This window comes from Mobula hypostoma, chromosome 14, assembly GCF_963921235.1.
Source record: "Mobula hypostoma chromosome 14, sMobHyp1.1, whole genome shotgun sequence".
In the NCBI taxonomy this organism is placed as follows: Eukaryota; Metazoa; Chordata; class Chondrichthyes; order Myliobatiformes; family Myliobatidae; genus Mobula; species Mobula hypostoma.
The window spans coordinates 28574327-28586924 of NC_086110.1; the positions used below are offsets into that span (position 1 = coordinate 28574327).

General features: G+C 38.8%; 1 protein-coding gene across 4 annotated transcripts in view; it reads right to left on the reverse strand.

Annotated features, from left to right (window-relative positions):
* The window catches only part of rbl2 (retinoblastoma-like 2 (p130)), a 133945-nt gene that overhangs the window by 96262 nt on the left and 25085 nt on the right, over positions 1 to 12598 (reverse strand). Inside the window, exon 1 of one of the 4 annotated variants that reach the window (XM_063066878.1) lies at positions 11992 to 12196. The exons of the other annotated variants lie outside the window; for them this stretch is intronic. The gene's annotated coding sequence lies outside the window, so the exon portion shown is untranslated. Of the gene's footprint in view, positions 1 to 11991; positions 12197 to 12598 lie in introns of those variants that run through there. 4 annotated transcript variants of the gene reach the window in all.

The window sequence follows — 12598 nt, forward strand, 5'->3', positions numbered from 1 at the left end:
CTATCTCCAATACAAATCAGTCAAATTGTTGATTTGACATTGAAATACAGGACACGGCTGCAAGAACAATATTTGGGTGTCTCTTCCTCAATACGAAAAGAATGTATGCCCCAATAAAGGCAAACTGAGTGGAATAATTAATTACTCTCCAATACTCAGCAAATATGAATGCTTTCTTCTTGTAATTCAAATATTGTGCTAATTTTAGACTTGAATACTGTGTCACTAACATTTGACACTTATTGCAACCAGTTAATTAATTTAAAGGCAGTATATAGAAGAGGGTGCATTTTACTTTGTCACCATCCCATATTCGATCACACCAACAAATTACACCATCATTAAAATTTTGTATTCCAGGTGATATTTAGAGGGTTAGCTGAAGTAAATTATTTTAAATGTCATTTGCAAAACAGGCAAAATTTCGTCATGTATATTTCTGGCAATTCATAGTATGCTAAAATATTGGTATTGAAAGGAATACTGTGAACTCCAAATTTCCAGAACTTGCTGATTAATGTAGGCCATTAATCAACAAATGGCATCTTACCTTTACATCACACTGATAGGTCTGTAAGTATTTTTATAATTATTTTTCTACAGTAATGGATTATTAACTGGCAGCAATAAAGCAAACTGCTGGAAATAGGCCAGACTGCAAATGTGGAGAGATAAACAGTAAACCTTTCAGAATGATCACCTTTCATCAGAATAACAAATATTTAGAAATCAGGCATGTTTATATTGCAGAGAAAACAGAAGCAACACAGAGAACAAAGGATTTATTTACAATTGGTTGGAGACAGAGAAATTCTATCGCACAAAGTGTGATAATGTTTGCTGAGAGAAGTTGTTGAAGGTTTATAAAATCAAACCTGATCTGTCTGAATGAATTGGAGGAGAGAAAACAGACCAATGAGAGAAGCAGAATTCTGAAATTGAACAAATTTTCCTTCAATGACGCACTTCCTCCAAGTCAAACGCAGAGCTATGCGTCACTCCAAGCCATGTTGATCTCTCGTGGAGTTGGCAGAACAGTCTTTGTTTCAGTCCTTCTCTGGCCCCTTTGCTGATGATCTTTACGGTCCAATGGTAACTGTATCAGCACTAATTCCAGCTCTTGTACAGTTTCATCACCTTTGCATCCAATTTTCACCCTGCTCTCACTTTCCCAAAGTCTATTTGAGATTAAGCATTCTATTCTTTCTTGATTGTTAGGTTAGTAGCTAATAATTATTACTAGCCTAGAACTCTCACAGTTGTTTTGATTAAATCTCTTTCTACCCTGCTTCCTTCAAGCTCACCATTCCCTTCTCCCAATTACTCCTGTTCCTTTTTTCCCCTCCAAAGCCAATCATTCTTGTTCCCTTTTACATAAAACTTGGCTTTAGTTCACCCTCCTTTTCAGTCACTCCCTTACTTTTAATATCAGACTTTAAACTCAACATTTAAGGAATTTCTCTAATGTTCCAGGGATCCTGTTGCTCTCACTGCAATGCACCAGCTCACATTTCTATTCTTTAGAGACACTAAATTGTGACAAACTTCTACAGATGTGTGGTGGAGAGAATATTGACTGGCTGCATCGCAGCCTGGATGGAAACACAAATGCTTTGAACTTAAAATCCTACACAAAGTGGTCGGTATGGCCCAGTCCATCACAGGTAAAGCCTCCCCATCCTTCAGCACATATATATGGAGCATTGTCACAGGAAAGCAGCATCCCTCATCATGGATCCCCACCACCCACGCTATGCTCTCTTCGCACTGCTGCCATCAGGAAGAAGGTACAGAAATCTCAGGACTCACACCATCAAGTTCAGAAATAGTTATTACTCCTCAGCCGTCAGGCTCTTGAACCAGAGGGAATAACTTCACCTAGTTTCACTCACCCACATCACTGAACTGTTCCCATAGCCTATGGACTCATTTTCAAGGACTTTTCATCTCATGTTCTCAGTACTTATTGCTTATTTATTTATTTATTATTATTTCTTGTTTTAATATTTGCACAGTTTATTGTATCACTCTCTCCAGTGTTAGTGTATCTTTGTAAAGTATTAGTTTGAGCCCTGCACTGTGCTTAAATCATGGAGGTAATTAAAAACATTAAAAAGGACAAACACTTGAAATATAAATACGCATGAAAGAGATGCAAATATTATTCGTTTATGACTCTAAAAATTCTACTTGAGGTGGGTCCCTCCACCCAACTCACCCATGTTAACCATGGTGCTCAGCAAGCTAGACCTATTTCCGTGCATTTGCCCCATATACCTCTAAGCCCCTCCCATCCATGTAATTTTGGAACAGAAAATTTATTGCGGTTGCCAAGAAGTGATCTCTGCCAAGCTGGTGAATGCAATTAAGACCACAAATAGCATTAAGGGAATTATCACTGACAAAGACAGGCCTTGCTACTACTGAACATATTAAGACATCATCATGCTTTTTGCTATATTTGTCAGCAGAATGAATAATCATGCATAAAATCTTTAGTTCATGGAATGGTTAGTAAATAACATTAAATGGTTAGAAATGAAACCAAAAATGTAAAAAGGTATAAGCTCAAAGCATAGACCAAGCTCCAAACAGACTGTTTTATTTTTGCTAATTGGTTTTAAGATCACCAATACTTGACTAGAAGTTCTTATGCCTCCTGAACATTGTACTAGAATGGTATGGATATGGTTGGGATAAATGGCTGTCACTGCCAACTGTTGCACTACCTCCCACCACATGCCCATTTCAAAATGTGCTGTGTGAATCTCCTCTCTCAAGACCAGGCAATGCATTGGAGGCTACTGATTCTCTGCATGAATAGTGAGGTTGAGGGATTGAGGAGACCAGAGGGAAGATGATCAGGACATTTTGTACAACATGTTTGAATCAAGGTCTTCACACAGGGCTCGCTGCGTGTTTCACATAAAGGATCAAGATTTCAGGATGGTAAAGAAATTCTTAACAGAGTGCAATATGTCTGAACACCTTTCAACGACACAAGTGATAGATTCCATCTAAAGGACACTCATGCATAAATTAGTTAAAGCCTACAACTGAATGCTCTACAGAGAACCTAAGACAGTACCAACTTAACACCAAGAATCCAGCTCAGATGGGTCCCATTCAAGTAATTTACAGAACCAGCTTTCCCTCATATCTATTCCTCAAGTTCATGACTCCTATTGGACTCTTGTCCCCACATTCATTTGGCCTGAGCACTCTACATGCCAACCTCTTGAACTAACTCTCATGCTAATGGCCATTGCACTTCATCGATTATTACAGGACACATCTTTTATAAACTACCGATTCTCACGGTTATCTTGACTATACAGTGCTGATATCCCTATATTTTGCTGCATTCATTTTACCTTCAACCTTCACAAGCCTTCCAGGGCCTGCAGCAGTGAAGTATTCCCACAGCATGATGCAGCCACCATCATGCTTCATAGTAGGGATGGTGTGTTTTTGATAAAGTCCGGTGTCTGGTTTACATAGCATTTAGTTTGATGGCCAAAAAGCTCAATTTTGGTTTCATCAGACCACAGAACCTTCTTCCAGCTAACTTCAGAGTCTCCCACATGCTTTCTGACAAACTCTATCCAAGATTTCATGTGAGATTTTTTTCAACAGTGGCCTTCCCTTTGCCACTCTCCCATAAAGCTGTGACTGGTGAAGCACCCTGGCAACAGTTGGTGTATGCACAGTCTCTCCCATCTCAGCCACTGAAGCTTGTAACTCCTCCCAAGGTGTCACAGGTCTCTTGGTGGCCTCCCTCACTAGTCCCTTCTTGCATAGTCACTTAGTTTCTGAGGATAGCCTGCTGTAGGCAGATTTAGAGCTGTGCCATTTCTTGATGATTGACTTAACTGTACACCAAGGGATATTCACTGACTTTTCAAGGAGTTGCTTGGAGTGTTCTTTTGTCTTCATGGTGTAATTTTTGCCAGGATACTGATTCACCAGACCTTCCAGATATAGGTGTACTTTTACTACAATCAATTGAAACACCTTGAAAGCACACAGTGATTTCCACTTAACTAATAATGTGACTTCTAAAATCAATTTGTTGCACTAGTGATGATTTGGTGTGTCATATTAATACTTATGCAATTAATTATTTTGTCTTTTATATTTGTAATTAATTTAGATCACTTTGTAGAGATCTGTTTTCACTTTGACACAAGCCTTTTTCTGTTGATCAGTGTCAAAAAAAAAGCCAAATTGAGTCTACTGTGATTCAATGCTGTAAACAATAAAAGATGAAAACTTTCGGGGGGGGGGGGCGAATACTTTTTATTGGCACTTTATCTCTTCCCACCCTATATCCTGTAAAAGTGCTATTCACCTTTCTCAATTACTTCGCCTCCGCTGCATCTGTTCCCAGGATGTCACCTTCCTTTCCAGGACATCACAGATACCTTCTTCAAATGACAGGGTTTCCATTCCTCCACTATTGATGCCGCCCTCACCTGCATCTCCTCCATTTCATGAACATCTGTGCTCATCCCATCTTCCCACCGCATTAAAAGTGATAGAGTTCCTCTTGTCCTTAGCTACCACCCCATCAGCCTCCACATCCAACATATCATCCTCTGCAACTTCCACCAACTCCAAAGGGATCCTACCACTAAACATATCTTTACCTGCACCCACCAACTTTCTACAGGGATCGCTCCCTCCATGAATCTCTTGTCCATCCATTCCTCCCCATTAATCTCCGGCTGGTACTTATCCTTGCAAGTGTTACACCTGCCCATTCACCTCCTCCTTCACCTCCATTCAGGGCCCCAAACAGTCCTTCCAGTTGAGGCAACACTTCAACTGGAAATCTGCTGGGGTCATCTCTTGTGTCCAGTGCTCCCAATGAGGCTTCCTCTACACTGGTGAGATTGGGGGACCACTTCATCGAGCACCTCCGCTCCATTTGGCAAAAGTGGAACTTCCTGTTGGCTAAACATTTTAATTCCAAATCTCATTCCCATTCTGACATGTCAGTCCATGGCTCCTCTTGTGCTAAGATGAGGCCATCCTCAGGGTAGAGGAGCAACACCGTATATTCCATCCAGGTACAGTAGCATCCCACCTGACAGCATGAATATTGATTTCTTCTTCATGTAAATTTTTTCCCCTTCTACTCCCCTCTTCTATTCCCCACTCTGGCTTTTTACCTCTTCTCACTTGCCTATTCATTTCCCCTTGATCCCTTCCTTCTTCCCTTTCTCCTATGATCCACCCTCCTCTCCTATCAGATTCCTTCTTCTCCAGCTCTTTACCTTTCCCACCCACTTAGCTTCACCTATCACCTTCTAGCTAGCCTCCTTCCCCTCCCCCACATTTTTATTCTAACATCTTCGCTCTTGCATTTCAGTCCTGAGGAACGGTCTCAGCCTGAAATGTTGATTGTTTATTTATTTCCATAGACGTGCTGAGATCCTCCAGCATTTTGTATGTGTTGCTCTGGATTCCCATCATTGGCACACCTTCTTGTGAGTACTGCAGACCTCATCTTCCCCTACTCTAAGGTACAACATACAATCATGGCATGCTAACCATTATACCCAGAGACAACTACTATCTGCACTTGATATCTTCCCTCATCAAACCCATCCACTCAGTTATCTGGTTCATAAACTTCCCCTCTTATTCCTAGGTTTCCCATGCCCCATGAACAGCCGCCAATCTTACCAGATTTCCTTCCCACAATCATCACAACGGGAATGTGCAATAGGCTATGATCACTGAATCTCACTTACTGTGACCACGTACACATTTTACCAGCTGGACATCTCTTTGGTATAGGGATCTATTAGCACCTGCATTCAAACTTAGAACAGTACAGCAGAGAAACAGGCCCTTTAGCCCATAATGAAGTGAGTAATCAAATGTCCAACTAAACCAAGCCTTCTGTCTGCACCATTTCCTTGTTCTTCCAGTTCCTGCACATTCATGAACCTAAGAGCCTCTTGAACATTTCTATCATATGTTCCACTCCTGCCACCCCAGGTAGTACGTTCCAGGCACCCACCACACTCTGTGTAAAAAAACGATGCCCGACACATCTCCATTGAACATACCCCCTCTCACCTTAAATGCCTGTTGTCTGGTAATTCTAATTTAAATTTACAGAACCGGCTCTCCCTCATACCTATAGAAATCCCCAGGAAACAGACTAATCTTATCTATACCTTTCATAATTTTTGTACTTCCATATCTGTACTTCAGGATTATTTTCATGCAATTCTTTACTATTTATAATTGTTGATTGTTGTTTTTTGTAGCACGTTGCATCAACACTCAAGTAGATTTCTAAAATATGTAAATATATATGGCGAAAGAAGATCCTTGATAAACATCCATCAGATCTCCACTCAGCTTCACTCTCTCCAGAAAATCAACCTAAATTTACCTAACCTCTCCTGCCACCTAATCCAGGCAACATCCTGGTAAACCTCTGGGGCACAGTCTCCAAAGTCCCCATATCAGTCCTATAATGGGCAACGAGAACTGCATGCAATACTCCAGATGTGACCTAATTAAAGTTTTATAGCTGCAATATAACATCTCAACTCTTAAGTTAGATTGCTTGACTAATAAAGGCGAACATGCTCTACATTCTTTACCACTCTATCAACCTGTGTAGCCAAGTTCAGGGAACTACGAGTTGGACCCCGACATCTCTCTGCACATCAACACTGTAAAGGGTTGTGACATTAACAGTGTACCATCTCTTTTACATTTGATCTCCAAAAGTGCAACACTTCACATTTGGCTGGGTTAAATTCCATCTGCCATTTTTCCACCCACATCGGCAACTTACACTTAACAACAAATTTTTTTCCAGAAGTATTGCTGCCTCTTTTGTTTTTGTTTATGATAGGCCACTTGAAGCTGAAAACAAATATAATTTCACAGTACTTGTATCAGGTAGGAAGTTGGAGAAGCAAGAAATTAACTTTTATAAATATAATGTGCTTAATTACATAACAGTGCTGACGATTTGCAATGGTTCAACTAAGCTAAAAACATATTGAAGTTGATTTTCATTTGTACTCCATATCTGAGGCTTCTCGCTTAAGTGTCCAACAATAACCAGCCAGTATTGATGGATTCCAGTTGCCTTGATACTGCTTCTCCATGACCGGAATATCCTGGTAAAACCCTTCACTATGCTTCACTGACAGCGCCAATATTTGCATGGAAGAAGTCTAAATGGGAATGCAGAAAATTAATCTTTAGTGACATATGGCACTTCATGGTTTTGTACGTTAAAGCATGTTGTCAACCAGCTGCATATAGTCTGATGCTCTGCAGTTCCCAAGAAAATTTTCAACAATATCCTTGAATGCCTTCCGTGTGATTTCCTCCAGTCTCACTAGAAGTGTTCTTTGAGTTGCCTGTCATAGATGACCTGTTTGATTTGTGGGTCAACAAAAATGCCTCCTTAATCTTGGCATCAGTTATTCGGGGAAACATCTGTCTTAAATATCAAAATCTTTCACGGAAATTTTTGTGCCTGGTGACAGCAGGTCCTAACCTTGCAGTCTTGAACCCAGTAATTCTGCTTCTGCCTTTGACAAACCCAAATCTCTGACTGGTCATTTAACTCGGATTGAGACATCAGATGAGACTCACTCGACATAAAGGGTTCAAAATCTGTCTCGGTATCAGTGTTATTTTCCATTCCTGGCTCGTGCATCATGGCACCTTGGATCGCTCTGTGTTGGTATTGCAGGTGGAGCGTACCATAACATAAACCACAACACTTTTCCAATGGTTCATGCATTCCGAATTTGCTGAAACTAGTTGACAAATAAGCATAGACACAACAAGCAGCCAGAGAAATCCATTGTGATATGATAACACATAAGCTCGAGTTTAAAAAAAGTATTTGAAAGTTAAAAACGACCAAATCAGGAAAAACACCCTTTTTACATGAATACTACACTAACAGCAAAAAAAAGGGGGCTTCTGTCTTCAATATTCAAGTATCTGAAGGTCCTGCACTATTTCAAGGCTCATGCCTGGATTTTAATTAGGTGTAAATAAGCACACTGTAAATCAGCACCAATAATTGTAGTTATAATTTACAGGATTAATTATTAAAATAAATTGTTATTTGTGGCATCCTGCTCCAACTGGAATGTGCAACTTCTGTTAGCTATAACTCTGTCCCAGTGACACTACACAATGTTAAAGCTGTACCATCGCAAAATAAAAAAACTTTTCAAAAATACCAGCACTGACTACTGCAAGCATGAAAAGCCGATCACATGATATGGTCTGACACCAGAAACCACACCATTAATTCAGTAAATTAGAGGTTATGATCAATTTTAACAGATTGGAGTGAATGGAGCAAGCAACATGAAATGAGTGTTCGTCCTTCTGTGGCGATAGTCTTTATGGAGAAATGCAAAATTATAGCATGGACATACATCATGATTCTATGCAATTTCTGCACAACAGCAGCACAATATGTCTTAACTATGTTGAAAGTTTCCAGAAAATTCAGGCCGAATAATGTTGATCCACTGTGACATTTTCCAGTGAAAGATGAATAACCTGAGCAAAACCCCTTTTTATCATCTTAAAATTTGCAACTGAATACCATTAACAGGTTTTTTGGGTCATTAATTATCTACTCGCAGAAGTTGCTGATGGACTCCCTTAAAAGGTCAGTTTCAAGATAATCTTGTTCACCAAGAAAGCCAATATTAAACCAGCAAATGTAATCAAAACAGTGATTTTGAATGTCCAGATTTAAATTTAAGGGAATCACTGAAGGTAACTACAACCTCGATCAAGCCACAATAAATGAAGAGCTTTAGTGTTTAAATAATTGCTAAGTTTTTAAGCTTTCAACAGTGTGTTTGATTTGGTTGTGAAGGTCATTGCTGACTATATTACAATATTTTTAGTGGAATTCAGTTAGCTGTTCAAAACCTTACCTTGTGTGGAATAATTCATTTTTATAGTCAATAACAAACCGGTCTGAAACAGTTCATTAACTATTCAAATTAGCTCTATTATACTTTCAAAATAAATGATTTACTTGCTGGGTAAGAATAAAGGCCTAGAAATTATTTTGCACAATCCAGAGGGGGAAATCAAAAATCAGTGCTGCCCTTTTGAAAATTGGCTTTATCCAGAATAAAGAAGTTTTGCAGTAATTGTTGGGGATTTCCCTTCTCCCCAGCACAACTCCCCCAAACATCGCTAACAGCAGTACAGCACACAAGATTCATCTGAATCAAGGTTTTCAGCCTCATTACTCTAAAAAACTTAGAGGCCTTATTTACTCAGAACAATCAGAGTCTACTGGCTCAGTTCACCCTTAAATCATAGTAGTTAAAAGGCCAATACTCAAATTGATTTCTATGTACTCATGAAATCTGTGACCTAGTCGATCTCAAGTGCAGTCCCAAATGTATTCTGACTGCTTTGTCCATTGAGGTTAGGGACAAGGTTACACTTATTTTCCGAGGTTCCAGAGTGTTGCTGCTGAACCATGCCCCATCTCAGTTTGCTGCTTGTTGTTACATTCAAGTCACCCAAACTTCACATTCAAGGAGAAAAGATTTTATCTACATTGCCCCTGCATTTGGGTGGAAGAAAAATGGGCATGAGCATTTGTGCACATTGCAGGCTTCCCCAAAATTCATGTATTCAGAGAGTGCATTCATATCCCATAGGTACCTCCCCTGAAACTTCCTGCCAGTAGCTCTACACAAAGAGTATGCTTGCCAGGAGCACTGTTCTTCACCGGCCGGTGCAGATCCTGCTGATCCCTTGAAGGCATTTCTCACTGCAGCCTATATTCATTGGCAACAGTCTCAAGTAAATGTAAGAGTGTTATTTTTATTTTAATAGAATATAAACATCCTTTTATTTATCACCATCTCCTTGAAGAAATTGTGACAAAGATCATAAGCTGACCATGGCAAATATCTGTAACAATCAACAAGAAACTGCACTGAAACTGTCCCTGCCAGTTTCACCAAAGGGTCATACAGAGAAACCTGACAACATGATCCTGGAAATTTCACAACAACTGATATTCTCATTCTTCATGCAGCTGTCACGGACAACATTGGAATGCCGCAGAATGCTCTCTTAATAGCACAAGAAAAATGGTGTTGAACAATTTCACGTTCCTAAAGCTAAGAGCTTATCAGAAGTATCTAAAGTTGTAAGAAAAAATATGAATAGTTAAGTTGTAGTTCCAGACTACCATTAAAACTGCTGTATGTTCATGGATAGATTGAAAACTGTAAAGCCGACACCAGAATCCAGTCAACCAACTCAGTCACAGGACTGGGAAGGAAAATAAACCCTGGACGCCAATGGCACATGCTACAAAACTCATCTTCTTTCCCAGTTTCTTTCCAGAGTCCAAGATGTTCAATAAAGAGATTGTTACTTAGTCTAATCATAATTGATTTCACAAAGATGTTTGTATATTTCAACTACGAGCTGGCAGCAAATAACATTTGAAAAGCCCCGTGAACAGGTAACATGCTAGCCCTTGAGGATAAGTAACAAAACCCAGGGAAAAATAAATGGGGAAGGAAAGCTATCATTAAATTTAGATGTGAAAAAAGGTGAACTTTTACAATCATTTTTTAAAAATCATACAAGAGAAGGCATGTTTTCAATATTACTTAATTCTCTAACATCTGGCAAAGGGTTTTTGTTTTATATGGAACTATTTAGTGAATCTTGATGCCGAATCAGTAGGTTTAAAAGGACCTATGACTGACATATGTAGATTAGTGTTGTTATAAGAGTCCACTGCACTGCAAGGAAGTAGGCAAAAACTCTCCCTAACCAAAAGGTTCCCAAATCTTCTTGCCTCTTGTTTTCCTTGAGTCAAGTCTCAGTCTATGGACTAACTGATCAACAATGATTGCTATTAGTCCACAACTCCAGTATGTTGCATCACGCAATAATATACTGTAAGGATAATAGAAGATAAATGAGATGGATTTGGGAATCATCAGAAAAGAGGCCGATGTTAAAACCATAGTCTTTTAAATTTTTAACAAACTAGTTGTATGCATAAAAATACAACTTTTTAAGCAACAATCTTTCATTTCTAAAACTTGAAGTTTACATTTAAAATATGTGCTTATTCCCTTTCTCTTCAAGAGAACAGGAGAAAATAATTTAATACTAATGACTACAGTTTAAGTTATCGGAGTCGCGAGGTGTATGTTTTCACAGCTGTACTGCAATGCCCAGCACTGAGTTTTATTATAATTTACACATGCTCATTATGAAGATTTGGCATTTGTCCAACAATCTTCAGAAAAATTGAAAGTGAATAACTGAATAACTATCATGTTTATTCAATTTCCAGTTAAAATCGGCAGGAATTCTATGATTAAAAGTCTTTTGTTTCTTCAGTCTCCAACCCCCCCCCCCCAACAAGTAATGCTTGGCTAATGATTTTAAAAGATGTTCCTACCTGATTTATTCTCAGATGCATAAAAAAAATATGTTGGCTTTGCTTTAAAACTAATTCTCCTTGTGCTGCAAATTTTCCTTTTTGCCTGCTTCATCTCAAACAAGATTTAATTGAAAATGCAAAACACACTTAAAGCTGAGGTAAAGAATTTATTCAAAGTCAACTTAAGAAATCTTCACTATGTAATTAAAGTTGCAAAAATCTAACATATTACATAGCGATATTGGTGCTTTGCAAGCCCTAGCATGCAGTTTATATACAAAAGATTATTGCTTTTCCAGTGCACACCTCTGATTTTATTTTTGAATGTTTGAATCTAAATGGGCTTTTGGCTTTTCAAAAGATAATTCAAGTCAAAGCACAATAATTTCCTTATTATCCCCTAAAATGCAGTAAATCCTTTCAAAGGTATTTCAATCACCAGCATTGTAAAAATGAGCAGTTATAAATTGTGTTACAAATAGTTGAGGTACATATTGTATGATATTTTCTGCAAACTTGAAAATAAATTTCCTTACCTCAGCAATCGTGAGCTGTCATGAATTGACTGCAGCCCCTGTAGGATACTAAATGCAATGAACTTGGTTTATGGTTCCAACTTCTCTTTCAAACCAGATCTTGAAAAGCTTTAGCGATTCAACAGTGAAGCAGAAAAAGTTAAAAGAGTAGCTCAGCCTTTCACTGAAGCCTATGACTGGTTGAACTCTGAGGAGGAAGCAAGCAAGCCTGCACAGGTCGATACAAATCTCTGTAAATACAATTAACCATCACTGAGGAGTCCATCCAAGTTCCAACATGACCAAATACTGCCTGTGCTTCGAGAGTCCCAGCTGGAGTTTGCTTAAACTGAAGCAAAGTGTCTGGCAAATGGTACTGAAATATGATTGTGCAATTAAGTCTTCGGCTGCAATTGCAGCCAAAAGTTGGCTCCTCATATCCAAAGTCAATAAGAGTGTGACATTCTAAACCCTGTAGCCATGTTGATGGGATGGCAATTAATTTTTTTAAAGGAATTCACTACAAACTGATAATTCTGGAATAAAACCTATTCTTAAACAGCACATTTCCTTGCTGAAATGCTTAATAAACAGTTTTTAAATTAAAAGACTGCACCTTTTTGGAACA